Below are 12,430 nucleotides of genomic sequence, written 5' to 3'. Positions count from 1 at the left end.
GAATTTGGGACTCAGACTGAAAATGTGTTGAATGGAGAGGCGAATCTAATCGTGCCAGTCAGCCAAATGCCAACTGTTGCTAAATTTGGGCTTGAGCTCTTAAAGCTGCATTCCATGATATTGTTGTTAAACCAAATGCCTTAACAGTTTTACTTTTTACTTGTGCCAGCAAAGCCCGCAAGTAGGGTGATGATAGCTGTCTGTGTGTATGTGGTTATGTACTGTATGTGGTCATAACTTCTCTGTGACTCATCACCCTACTTGCACGCTCTGCTGGTGCGAATTACCAGCTATATTTTGCTATGGGTGCACAAGAAGCAAGTTGGCACCTCAACAGTTGTCAGGATTTTGGCTCCTGAGGGAGCCTAGAACTATGGAGCTCTGGAAGACACCAGTCAACAACATTTATACTGTAGGGTTGTTGAAAAAGTAGCAAATCTGCACAGGACATTCTGGTGCCGTGTCTTGTCATATAGTATGGGTATGGACCTAATTACAGTGTTGTGGGTTCAGATATCATTCATGACCTACTGTACTATGTGAATTTATTGTGCTGTCTCTCCTGTCCAATACAGTAAAAATACCCTAAAGCATTGGTTCTCAAAGTGGGATCTGGAGACCCCCAGGATTCCAGGGGAATCTTCTCTTCTGGGGGTCCCTGGCACAACACTTTTTCAGATGGGGTTCCACGGCAAAGTATGTATCAATTTGGGGGTCCTTGGCATGAAAATGTTTGAGAACTACTGCTCTAAAGAATAACGGTTATCTTTAATCTGAAAGGTACTGTAACAAGGCTTCCCACGCAGCAGCCACTACATACATGCCTTGCCCATGTAACCATGACCTTTTCTGTCATCATGTTAATCACTGGTCCCTTGGCTACTGGGAGGGAAGAGTTGTTGTTCCATGAATGGTGGTACAGTAGATAACAACGATATCAATGACAGACAGGCCGCCGTGCGGTGGCCTGTTCTTCTTATCTCCATTGGGCCAAGGGCTAGTGGAGCTCTAGCACCGGCTTCTGATCCTCTATCACTATCAGACCTCACACGCATTTAAGGATAAACTTGTCTTCCACAGCCCTATACTCTGTTGTATGAAAATAGCTAGAATAGCGGCGGTATACAAGCTCTTAGAGCAGCTATTTTAGCTCCTTATGAATTTCTAAAAGAATTGACCTACATTTAGGAATATTTGCCCTAAATTGGAATGCCAGGGTTAATGTGGAACACAATGACTATATGTGGCCAGAAAAACAGCAAGCTGAACTCGAAGTGTGGCTTTAAGCATGTGAAATGTTGTTGTTTGTCATAGGTGTTGACATTTTCAATGCAGTCATCATTATTTTAATTGTCGTAAACATCCTGACTATTATCGCTGACATTATAATCATCATAATTATCATTACCGTCGTGGATATGATCTCTGACATTTCCCACCATATCTGGGCTCCTTCATCACGTATTGTTTTTTATTTCAGCATTCAGCATCACCCACCATCGTCACCATGATCCTCCATCACCATCCAACATCTTTCGTGATCCCCCGTCCACCATCCTACCATTTGTCTGCCAAGGTAAGTCCCTAAAGAGTTTTTGAAGATGTCTGGTTCACACTCCAGGGCCCAGAGAGAGAGAGAGACGCACACAGACACACACTGAGACACCTTGGTTTTGTGTGCATTAGCACATGCTTTAAAGCATGTTTTGGGGCTTTGTGCAGTGGACTAATGGTTGGCACTGAGGCTCAGTACTCGTCCACCTTGGGATAGGTCTTGTTTTCCATTTCTGCCTCGGTATGACTCACTGTCTACAGAACCATTCATGTCTTCTGTGTGTGTGTGTGTGTGTGTGTGTGTGTGTGTGTGTGTGTGTGTGTGTGTGTGTGTGTGTGTGTGTGTGTGTGTGTGTGTGTGTGTGTGTGTGTGTGTGTGTGTGTGTGTGTGTGTGTGTGTGTGTGTGTGCGCGCGCGTGTGTGTGTGCGCGCGTGCGTGTGAGAGTGCTTCTGTGCATGTGTGTGTATGTGTAAATCTCTTGCTAAATATTTAAAATAACAGAAAAAAAAACTTTTGTTCTTTGTTCCATGAAAGTTTGAGTCCTAGGTTGAACAAGTCTTGACCAACGATGGTTTATGTGGTGGAGGTTTTTGTTTTATTTTCAATGTAACCTTTATTTAAAACACATAGTATAAATTAAATTACTTTGCCAAACATACACTACAAAACAAACAACAATAGGACATCCATGATACACAGCAAATACCTACAATATCTCCAAAGTGATACTCTTTAAGCAACGAAAAAAAAGCGAATTATCCTACATGAAGTAGAAATACACAAAATGTACATGTACAAGAGGCTAAACATCCCAGAAAGTGCAAGTGTTGGTGAGTACATCATCATCTATTCTACGGTGATCCTTTTAAAACTTCTCAAGGAAATTAGGCGAGGCCAATTTAAGTCTGGTCTGCAGGTCGTTCCACGACCAGGGACCTAAAAAATAAAGGTTTTTTTTACCCTCTCGCCTCAGATGAAGATGAAGGTGCAACTTAACGTAGCCACGGGATTGTGTTTCTCGCTCACTCGTGTCTAATTTCAGCCCCTCTCTTTCCTAGTCTTTACCTGCATGGTTGCAGGGTTAGGTCGTGGGTTTCATGGGGGAATAAACGTGATCCTGGGCTTCTGTGGGGAGGTGGATGATGATGCATATTTTTAGAGCCCCATTAGTTGGCTCAATGAAGATGAAAGTGGTGTCGTAGGCAATGCCTAATACGTCACCGTAGGACCAGGGGACGATGTATGTCTGTCCGGTTTGTGCGTAACAGAGAGAGGGGAACCACCCCTTCAGTGACTACCTCCCCCCTATAGGTATGTGGACGGGGGGGATATACAGGGGGAGGGGTGGGGGTGCATGGGGGGTTGAGCCTGGAGGGAAGGGGTGTGCCATTATAAAGAGCCTCAGAGGAGTCTCCCACTCAGTAGTTGAAACTCCTAGCCTAAGGATAACAGTCGAGGGAGCCACTGAACTCTCTTCCGCACCTCTTCCAGGGAAAAGGGACCTGTCAGAGAGACTGCCATACAGGTAAGGGAGAGAGAGAGACCACGGTTTGTGTTATCTCATTCATTTCATCACTTTTCTTTTGTTCTGTCCTTATCAGTGTATGCCTCTGTACCTGTGCGTCGAGGTCATGTGGGAACGAACGTTTCATCAGTACGTTTGCTGCAAATGAGGCAGAGATGGAAAAAGGCACTTGTTCGGGGATGAGTTCGTCTCAGTTCGTTGTCTTTGTGATAAGGACTGGCGGTCCCTGTTACAGTATGTGCACGTGAATTGTAATGGTTCCTGTCGTTTTAGGATACCCACTCTATTTTATTGTGTGCACTTTGAAGGATTACCCTTCCCCACCTGGAGTAACTTGGCTTATTTTTTCCATGACTTCTTCTTTCTCCTTTCCCCATCCCTGATAGTACTGCTGCTATCACAAGCATGCACTGACCACATACCGTAGTTGCTTGCTACTTAATTAACGAGGCAAAAGTCACTGATGATGCTGATATATACACACACGTAAGTGTGTGTGTGTGTGTGTGTGTGTGTGTGTGTGTGTGTGTGTGTGTGTGTGTGTGGGTGGGTGTGTGTGTGTGTGTGTGTGTGTGTGTGTGTGTGTGTGTGTGTGTGTGTGTGTGTGTGTGTGTGTGTGTGTGTGTGTGTGTGTGTGTGTGTGTGTGTGTGTGTGTGTGTGTGTGTGTGTGTGTGTGTGTGTGTGTGTGTGTGGGTGGGTGGGTGGGTGTGTGTGTGTGTGTGTGTGTATATAATATGTATATGTATATGTATATGTATATGTATATGTATATGTATATGTATAGGCGACTAGATAGATAGATAGAGAGAGAGAGAGAGAGAGAGAGAGAGAGAGAGAGAGAGAGAGAGAGAAAGTGGGTGTTTTTGATCAGCAAGGACAATTTGGGAAGGGAAGTTTAGTTTAGCACATTTTCTACGCAAAGGCAATTGAAGGTGCTTTACACAGGCAGGCATAAAGAACAATTTATTTTGCATCACGCGCTACACTATGCATTACATTATTTAAAACTGCCTGGGGGAGAACATAGAGAAGGAGTATTCTTAAAATAATTTGGGATAAGCGCTGGTTCATTCACTACAGAGTGGCTCCACCGTATCTTGCCTGAGAAAGGCAGTGTAGGAATAAAGTTAATAACAGAATCCCGTCCACTGAGTACATTTATTACTCTATAAGCAGGGTAATGGTGATTGTAATGATAATGGTAATGAATGTGCACAATCTGCTCCTCTTATCGGTATCTGTGGAAAGAGAACCATGGCTGTGTAATTAATAGATAATGATTCAACATCATGGTGATGTTTTAATGAAGAATTAAATAAACAAAGTGTCATCTTTGGATAGTGTGTAAATGTCTGGTGCTATGTTTGTGTTGGATCTCCAAATATTGAACAAGTGGAATAATTGACTATGTGTTTCAGTAACCCACTGGTCAGGGTTTCACAGACTTGAGTCACCAAATCAGTTGTCATATTGCGATTTATTCTTTGAATATTTCACATGATAGAAAATTGTAATTATAACTTGTATAGCCAGACCCAGGTGGTTTGGTTATTTTTTATATCCTTTGGAATAGATTAAGTGAAACATTCAAATGTAATGTTTTTAAAATCAGTTTTCATGGCTTGTGTTGGCTGTATATTCTCCTACTACAAAGTGTTGCCTTTAAATTATGAACCTCCTAAATTGAATTGGCTGATCACGTCCTCTGCTCATCGGTATTTTGGCTCTTGCTTGTCGATAATAATTTGGGAATTCTTGTATGGTGCCGAAATCCTGCTTTCGTCTTGTTTAAGCACAGGCTGTGACTCACCCGTGGGGATTTACTGGTGTATAAGAATAGAAAAGTAATCACACACACTGCTTTCAAGACCATTAAACCCATGCAAATATAATTATTATTAATTCAATATTTTTCTTTCCTTCCCCAATTTTATCATTCACATACACGCATGTATATACAGTAAGATATGGCGCCTAGTCTGCCTGGAGTGGATTGCTTTCCTTGGAGCTGCATGTCCAATGGATTTGTTCAGGTGTCAACTGTCTAGATCAGTGATGACATGGTGTCAGCTAGCTAATACACTGCAAAATCTGCAGACCGTCTGCATCAGCAACAATCTGCATCGGTTAATGGTGTCTGCAGGCCACGGCTGGAGCATCATCCCTCTCTGTTGCAGCTTTTTGAAAAAATGACAAAAAGGTCTGTCTTTTTCTCATTGAATGGTTATGTTTGGTCTTTGGGATTACACAAAAAAACAACAACAACACATAATTCAATTCTATAGTCTTACTGTTAGTGCTGATGAAAGATTCATATCGACGTTGTCGGGTGGAAACCTTGTATGTCCAAGTTCGTTTTGTATTTATTATTTTAAAAATGAACTAAACTAGTGAAAATAGCAGATCTACAAGCACACAACGCCTCGCACCGCGAGGCGTTGTGTGCTTGTAGAGCGGCTGTTTTCACTACTTTTGTGCAACAGCCTTGTATGATGAAGCAGTGCTTTACTTGGTGAAAAATTTGCACATTTGAAACTTGGAGATACAAGGTTTCTGTCCGACAGTGACGATATCATACATTACCTACCTCTCATATATAGAGGTGTTGTTGGCATTAATCAGTCATTAACTCATGCTTGGGGATTGTGATGACATACGTATCTTTGAACAGATCCATGACATTCAAGAGTCTTATTCAGAATGGCTTATCAGTATAATTCTTCTTTTACCCAGCCCTAAAGTATAATATACTGTATATTCCTGGATCAGCCCTATAGCTGGTGAGCAGGCTCTACAGGGTTTCTCTGCACTCCTGAAAGTCTCTTGTTTTCAACAATGTTGTTGTTGTTAACTTAAGCTTAATTCCATTACATCCATCCATCCATCCATCCATCCATCATAAACCGCTTATCCGGAATCGGGTCGCGGGGGTAACAGTTCCAGATCTCAGATATTTGTTTGTACCTCCACCCAGGTGGCAGGTACAAAGTATCATGCCAGAGTGGCCTTTGCCTGCTGAGTGGCTGTACTTATCTGTAATCATGGCTGATCGGTCAAGTTAGTGTAAATGGTCTTTTGGCAAAGTTTAAAGACATTGATTTTTACAACATAATCATTAGGTAGGATTATACTTGGAGGAAGATTTATTTCAAAAAATGAACAGAAAGTGTTAAAATTATGTTTTTATGTGACCACACCCACCTGTTCATTAAGTATGCCTAGTTGTGGGTGGTGACCCAACTGAGGTTAGCCACACCCACAGTGTTGTTGCATGGTAAAAAGGGGAAGGGATGATATTATGATGTCATTATATCAGTGAATTTCAGTTTGGCCTTTTGGCTCAGAGGCTTTCAGCTTTCAGGAAGTAACCAAAAATACACAGGGAAGACATATTTGCATATTATAACCAGACCTGGGTGTCTATTGGAGTAATGTTAACACCATAGTACAAAACAGAAAAAGTACAAAACTATGGCACCACCTCTTTAACAATTTTCCCCAGCCTATTTTAAAGCACTCTGGGGAAACGTATAGTTTGATGCTAAGGGAATCGGACAACCCTTTGAATAAACGTATTATGAAAATTGCAACGTGAATACCAAACGAGACGATCTTTTTTGGTATGATTTTTTTGGCAATCACCTGCTATGACGGACACCTCATAATCCTAAATATGATTGGATTGACGTCACTCAGCAGAACGCCTCCCCTGAGGCCAGTAAATGTGTTCTCAATCAAGGAGGCCTGTGAGCACAATGGCTCGAGACAATAGTAATGACACGCTCAATTGATCTGATATGATGGCGCCGCCCGGGAAGAAATCAAATAGGAAGAGCTACACTATTTCCTAGCAATGTGTTTGTGCTTTAATTGATTTAGGTTATGAGAAGGGAGCAAACACTGTTGTGAATGCTCTGTTGTGTGTGTGTGTGTGTGTGTGTGTGTGTGTGTGTGTGTGTGTGTGTGTGTGTGTGTGTGTGTGTGTGTGCGTGTGCGTGTGCGTGTGCGTGTGTGTGTGTGAGAGAGAGAGAGAGAGGGAGAGAGAGAGAGCACATGTGACTGCATACGAGTTGAGGGTGCAAGTGCATGTGTGTTTGTCCTCTAAGCAGGATATGAGTACAGATCAAACACAGGCCAATTTCCCAGCCATTTGTGCACGCGTGTGACTGTCAGCATGTATGCTTATGAGTGGGGATGATCCATGCAGGGATAGTCAATAAATTCAGTATGCGATTATGCTGCATTTAGTTATGCTATTGCATTTAATAGGCGGACTTGGACAGATATGGTGGAGAGAATGACAGGCAGACAAACAAAACACACAGACAGACAGACAGACAGACAGACAGACAGACAGACAGACAATAAGCAGACAGACAGCGGGGGTACACAGGGATAAACAGAAAGTTATTGAACTCCGCCTAGTGATGCGCTCAGATATTTGCACAGCACACACCATCATCACTCTGATGCCCTTTACCCCTGTCCTTGACCTTGACAGCTTTCCCTCAGAAGTGTTTCTAAATAACATGTATCATCATCATCATCTGTCTCTGGACGGTGCCGGACAATAGGACCGGCCCCCAGGTAATGACAGACCCAGCAAGTCGCGCTATAGCACCGTAATGGGATAGGTAATGGGCCCGGTCATGAAACAGACGTGCTGCAAGCCTGTCATTTTCTACTGCCGAGCGATCTAATCAGGTAGCGCAGCGGCTTCAACCACAGGAAGGCGAGTGAGAAGGCAGACACGTCTAAATCGGATTAAACACATTCTCTGCGATTAGTCATTTTCAGATTCCTCCCTGCGAGGAAGGGCACGGCTCTGAGCGAACCCATCGTCTCGTGGTCTCGCCGGGGGGCGAGCTTGCTTCTCTCCACAGAGGCATGCAGTGCTTATCTCTGGTCCAACAGAACGGATTCATCTTTTTTTGTAGTAGTACAGACTACAGTTGTCCTTAACCCCCTGTATCCTGTGCTGCCCCATCCCTTCCAAACCATTTTTTTCCTTTTTTGTCAAAGTAAATGTCTAGTCAATGACATGATAGGGACATGTTTAATATGTTACATATTACATATTATATTACATGTAGATAACCCTGCGCAGAAGTCACATCGTTCCGGATATTGCCATACTAGTAGCCTTACTAGCCTTATGATTGCATTTTGGGTGGGATGAGGGGAAATACATTACTCATAACCCTATATTACATTCGATTAGAAAGAAATTCATAATTATAACAATTAATCTTCTGTGAAAAGTACATTTAACTCTGAGAGTGTGAACACTCTTAGATTAGTTAGATCAACACTGAGGATTTTACTGTGCAGTCATTATAAAAATCACGTTAATGAGATCATGGCAAAGAAATCACAGATACAAGCCCTTATACACACACTCACAGTAATAGACACAAATAATGGTTCTGAGGTAGCTTTCCCACACAAAGTGACCATGTCTCCATGTCATTCATCTTCCAAAGGGAAAGAAATACCTGTTTAGTAGGTAATGTTCTTTCTGGCCTCAAAGAAAGCAAGTAAATATACCCACGTACAACTCTAAGTTATATGGAACGTCATCACAAATCTAATTTTAGCAGGCATTAGGCCCATGTGAAAGAGACGGAAGGAAAGAGTGAGCGACCGATCAAATGACGGAGGAGAGGAAGAGATGCGTGCGTGCGTGTGTGCGTGTGTGCGTGCGTGCGTGCGTGCGTGCGTGCGTGCGTGCATGCGGAGTGACGGGTGACAGGGAAAGGGACTGACACAGAAAAAGAGAGCGAGAAAAGAAAGAGAGAGTACAAGAGAGAAAGACTGACACACACCCAGAGAGAGAGAGACACCATTAGGTTCTGTGTGCATTAGAAGGTACTTAAAGCACTGTTTTGGGGCCTCACAGTGGACTAATGGATGGCAGTGACTCACGTCAGAGCTTCGTCAAACAAGAGCACAGACAGTGGAGTCTTTCACTCACATTCATAACACCTCTCCATTCCCTCATTAGGGACAACAGCACTAATTCATATCACTATTATAGCCCTATGATGAGTTATATTAATGGGCTTCACTTTGGAACTTTGCACAGCACTCAGCGGCGGCGGCAGGAGCAGCATCATCACACGCTCCGTCAGCTCTCATGTGGTTGTAAAAGTATCAATACTATAATATAGAAATACTCTGTTAGGGTACGGTCACACCAAAATATGGTTGCCATGCTTGCTGATAAGCGGAAATATGTTGTTTTGGTGTACCCTTAGGGCACGGTCACACCACAAAGTGTGGTTGCCAGCTGACTCTTTTTGTGCACGGCTGACTAAAAACACAGAGAGAGCATTCTGTCCCAAAGCCAGTGACGCACCTGTCACTCACTTCCAGGACCCTCTCTGTACTCATTGTGAACATTTTTCAAAATGTATGATTTTTTTCTTTTTGAAAATAGCTTGTAGTCATGCTATTTTCAAAATGGCCAATATATATATAGGGCTGAAGTGGTTAATAAAGCAATAAGCCACAAGAGGCGAGTGGTTACTGGGGTAGTATACACCGGCTGAGAGGCGTTGGGAAACACGAGGCGCAGCCGAGTGTTTCCGACCCTCTCAGCCGGTGTATAATACCCCGGTAACCACAAGCCTCGCGTGGCTTATTGCTTTTCTAAAACGGTCACAATATTGCAACATGAAAATCATAGACATGTACCAATTAAAACTGTTCTATTTCACTAATAATACACAATAAGGTCTGCTAACTGCAAGAAAGTATTTCCCGGCCAGGCTGCAGAAACAACACAGTTGCAGATAATTGGTGCACTGTGGAACACTGTGGAAAGAAATAACGCACCTGGGTTTGATATAAACTGATTCAAGGTGTGGGTTATAGTCTCATATACCACAGCAACCAGCCAATCAGAATCAAGGAATGGAACTAGCCGTTTTAGAATGTAGGTTTTGTAATAATAATAAATATCTACTAGTAACTAAAGTTTTCAAATAATTGTAGTGGAGTGAAAATACAATGTTGTCTGAGATGTAGTGGAGAAAAAGTACAAGTATTGAACATTGGAAATACTCCACTAAAAGTACAAATACCTCAAAGATGTACTTGAGTACAGTATTAAGTAAATGTACTTAGTTACTTTACACCATTGGTCGCAACACTGGACCAGAAATAGGGCTGATCGATATATCAATATTTTGTTGATATTGTGATATGAGACTAGATATCGTAATAACATGATATGGCATACTGTAAGTGTTGTCTTTTCCCTCACAGACGTATTGTATACCACTTTCAAAAACTGTGAAAATAACCGATTTACAAGCAAGCTTGTTGATTGGCGAGCTTATATATTATTTTATTATAAAGAAACTTGATAATGTCACAATACAATGTTATGTAAATTCACATCTATTGATTATTTGCCAAGCTGAGCAAGGGGTTTATGAGAAAAACACAAAAATCACATGTCTTTGTTCACAGAGCCCAATAGGTCTTGACATTTGCTATTTATTAAAATAATGTTTGTCCCAAATAATATATGTCATTACTTACAGTATGCTTCACTGGTTTATTCCAACTCAGCTGACTCTGCAAGGGCTAATTTAACCCTAGGATGCATGAGTGGGGTCAAAAATGACCCCAGGGGTTGTTATTCTTCAATATCTTTAAAATTAAAAGGTTAAATATTTTCATATTCCAGATATTCCTCATAAAACATGTTTGTGACATGAGGCCATTTGCATTTTTATCATTCCTTTCATTAATTTTAAGAAATTGCAGTTTTTGTATTACTACCCCACTCTTCCATGAGTGGGGTCAAAAATGACCCCAATTAAAATCAATGCATTTTTGCAATAAACTACTTTGCTCTCACACATAACTCTGCCATACTTTTGCCTAGCAACGTGATTTCAACTTTAAAACGCTCACACGACTTGGGCCTTTTATCTGCCAATAGGGACGAGCTGTAATTGTTGAAGCCCCGCCCCCTCTGTCTACTAAACGCTTGCAGCAGCTGTCACACTTTGCTGTCACACTTTGCTCTCACACGTAACTCTGGCATACTTTTGCGTAACGTGATTTCAACTTTAAAACGCTAACACAACTTGCCACTTTTTCCGGCCAATAGGGACGAGCTGTAATTGTTGAAGACCCCCCCCCCCCTGTCTTCCTATTGGCTGGGCTTTAAACATCCATAACTCCAATTCGCAGCATGGTACCGTCTCGAAATTTGGTGTCTGGACTTAGACCGCCATAGGGATGAGTTGCAATTGTTGAAGCCACGCCCCCTCTTCCCTCCTATTGGCTGGGCTTTAAACAGCCATAACTCCAGTTTGCAGCATTGTGCAGTCTCAAAACTTGGTGTCTGGACGGCTAAAATGGACGAGCTGTAATTGTTGAAGCCCCGCCCCCTCTTACAAGTCTGTTGTTTCCACCCGCCCTGACGGTCGCTTCTTGCCCTTAGGGCGTCTTACTGGTATTAGTAGTAATAGTAGTAATAAAAGTAGTAATAGTAGTAGTAATAATGTAATAGTAGTAGTAATAGTAGTAATAATAGTTGCAACCGTAGATCACAAGTTTATTATGTGAACGGTCACAGCTTGTCCATATGTATGTATCTCTGTCACGCCTGACACTGTGGGTCTATGGGTTTGTCGCTCTTACATCATGCTCTGATGTCACTGTGATGTCAGGGTAACCACTCTAACAGAATGGGTTTGCCGCTCTGGCTTCACGCTTTGGCTTCACTATGATGTCACACTAACAGAATCCCTTTTATGCCCATACATGGAGTTCCCTGATGTAATTAATATTAAGCCCATATCTAACAGGATTTCATATGGGAATACCCATATAGGAGACCACATCGGCCACATAACACACTAACAGAATCCATATGTGGCCAAGACAGAAGGCCAAGACATCCCATATCTGTTTGGCTGGTTCTACAGACAGGGATCTCCATGTATGGGCATAAAAACGATTAGTGTGACATCACAGTGAAGCCAGAGCGGCAAACACATTTTGTTAGAGTGGTTCCCCTGACATCACAGTGACATGAGAGCATGATGTCAGTGCGATAAACCCATAGAACCACAGTGTCAGGCGTGACAGAGATACATACATACATACCTACAAGCTGTGACTGTTCACATACTAAACTTGCGACCTACGGTCGGTCACAACTATTATTACTAATATTTCTACTATTACTACTACTATTACTACTATTACTACTACTATTACTACTACTATTACTACTATATTACTACTATTACTACTACTATTACTACTATTACTACTACTATTACCAGTAAGACGCCCTAAGGGCAAGAAGCAACCGTCAGGGCGG

This window comes from Nannobrachium achirus, assembly GCF_963921795.1.
Source record: "Nannobrachium achirus genome assembly, chromosome: 16".
In the NCBI taxonomy this organism is placed as follows: domain Eukaryota; kingdom Metazoa; phylum Chordata; class Actinopteri; order Myctophiformes; family Myctophidae; genus Nannobrachium; species Nannobrachium achirus.
This window is presented reverse-complemented; position numbering follows the sequence as displayed.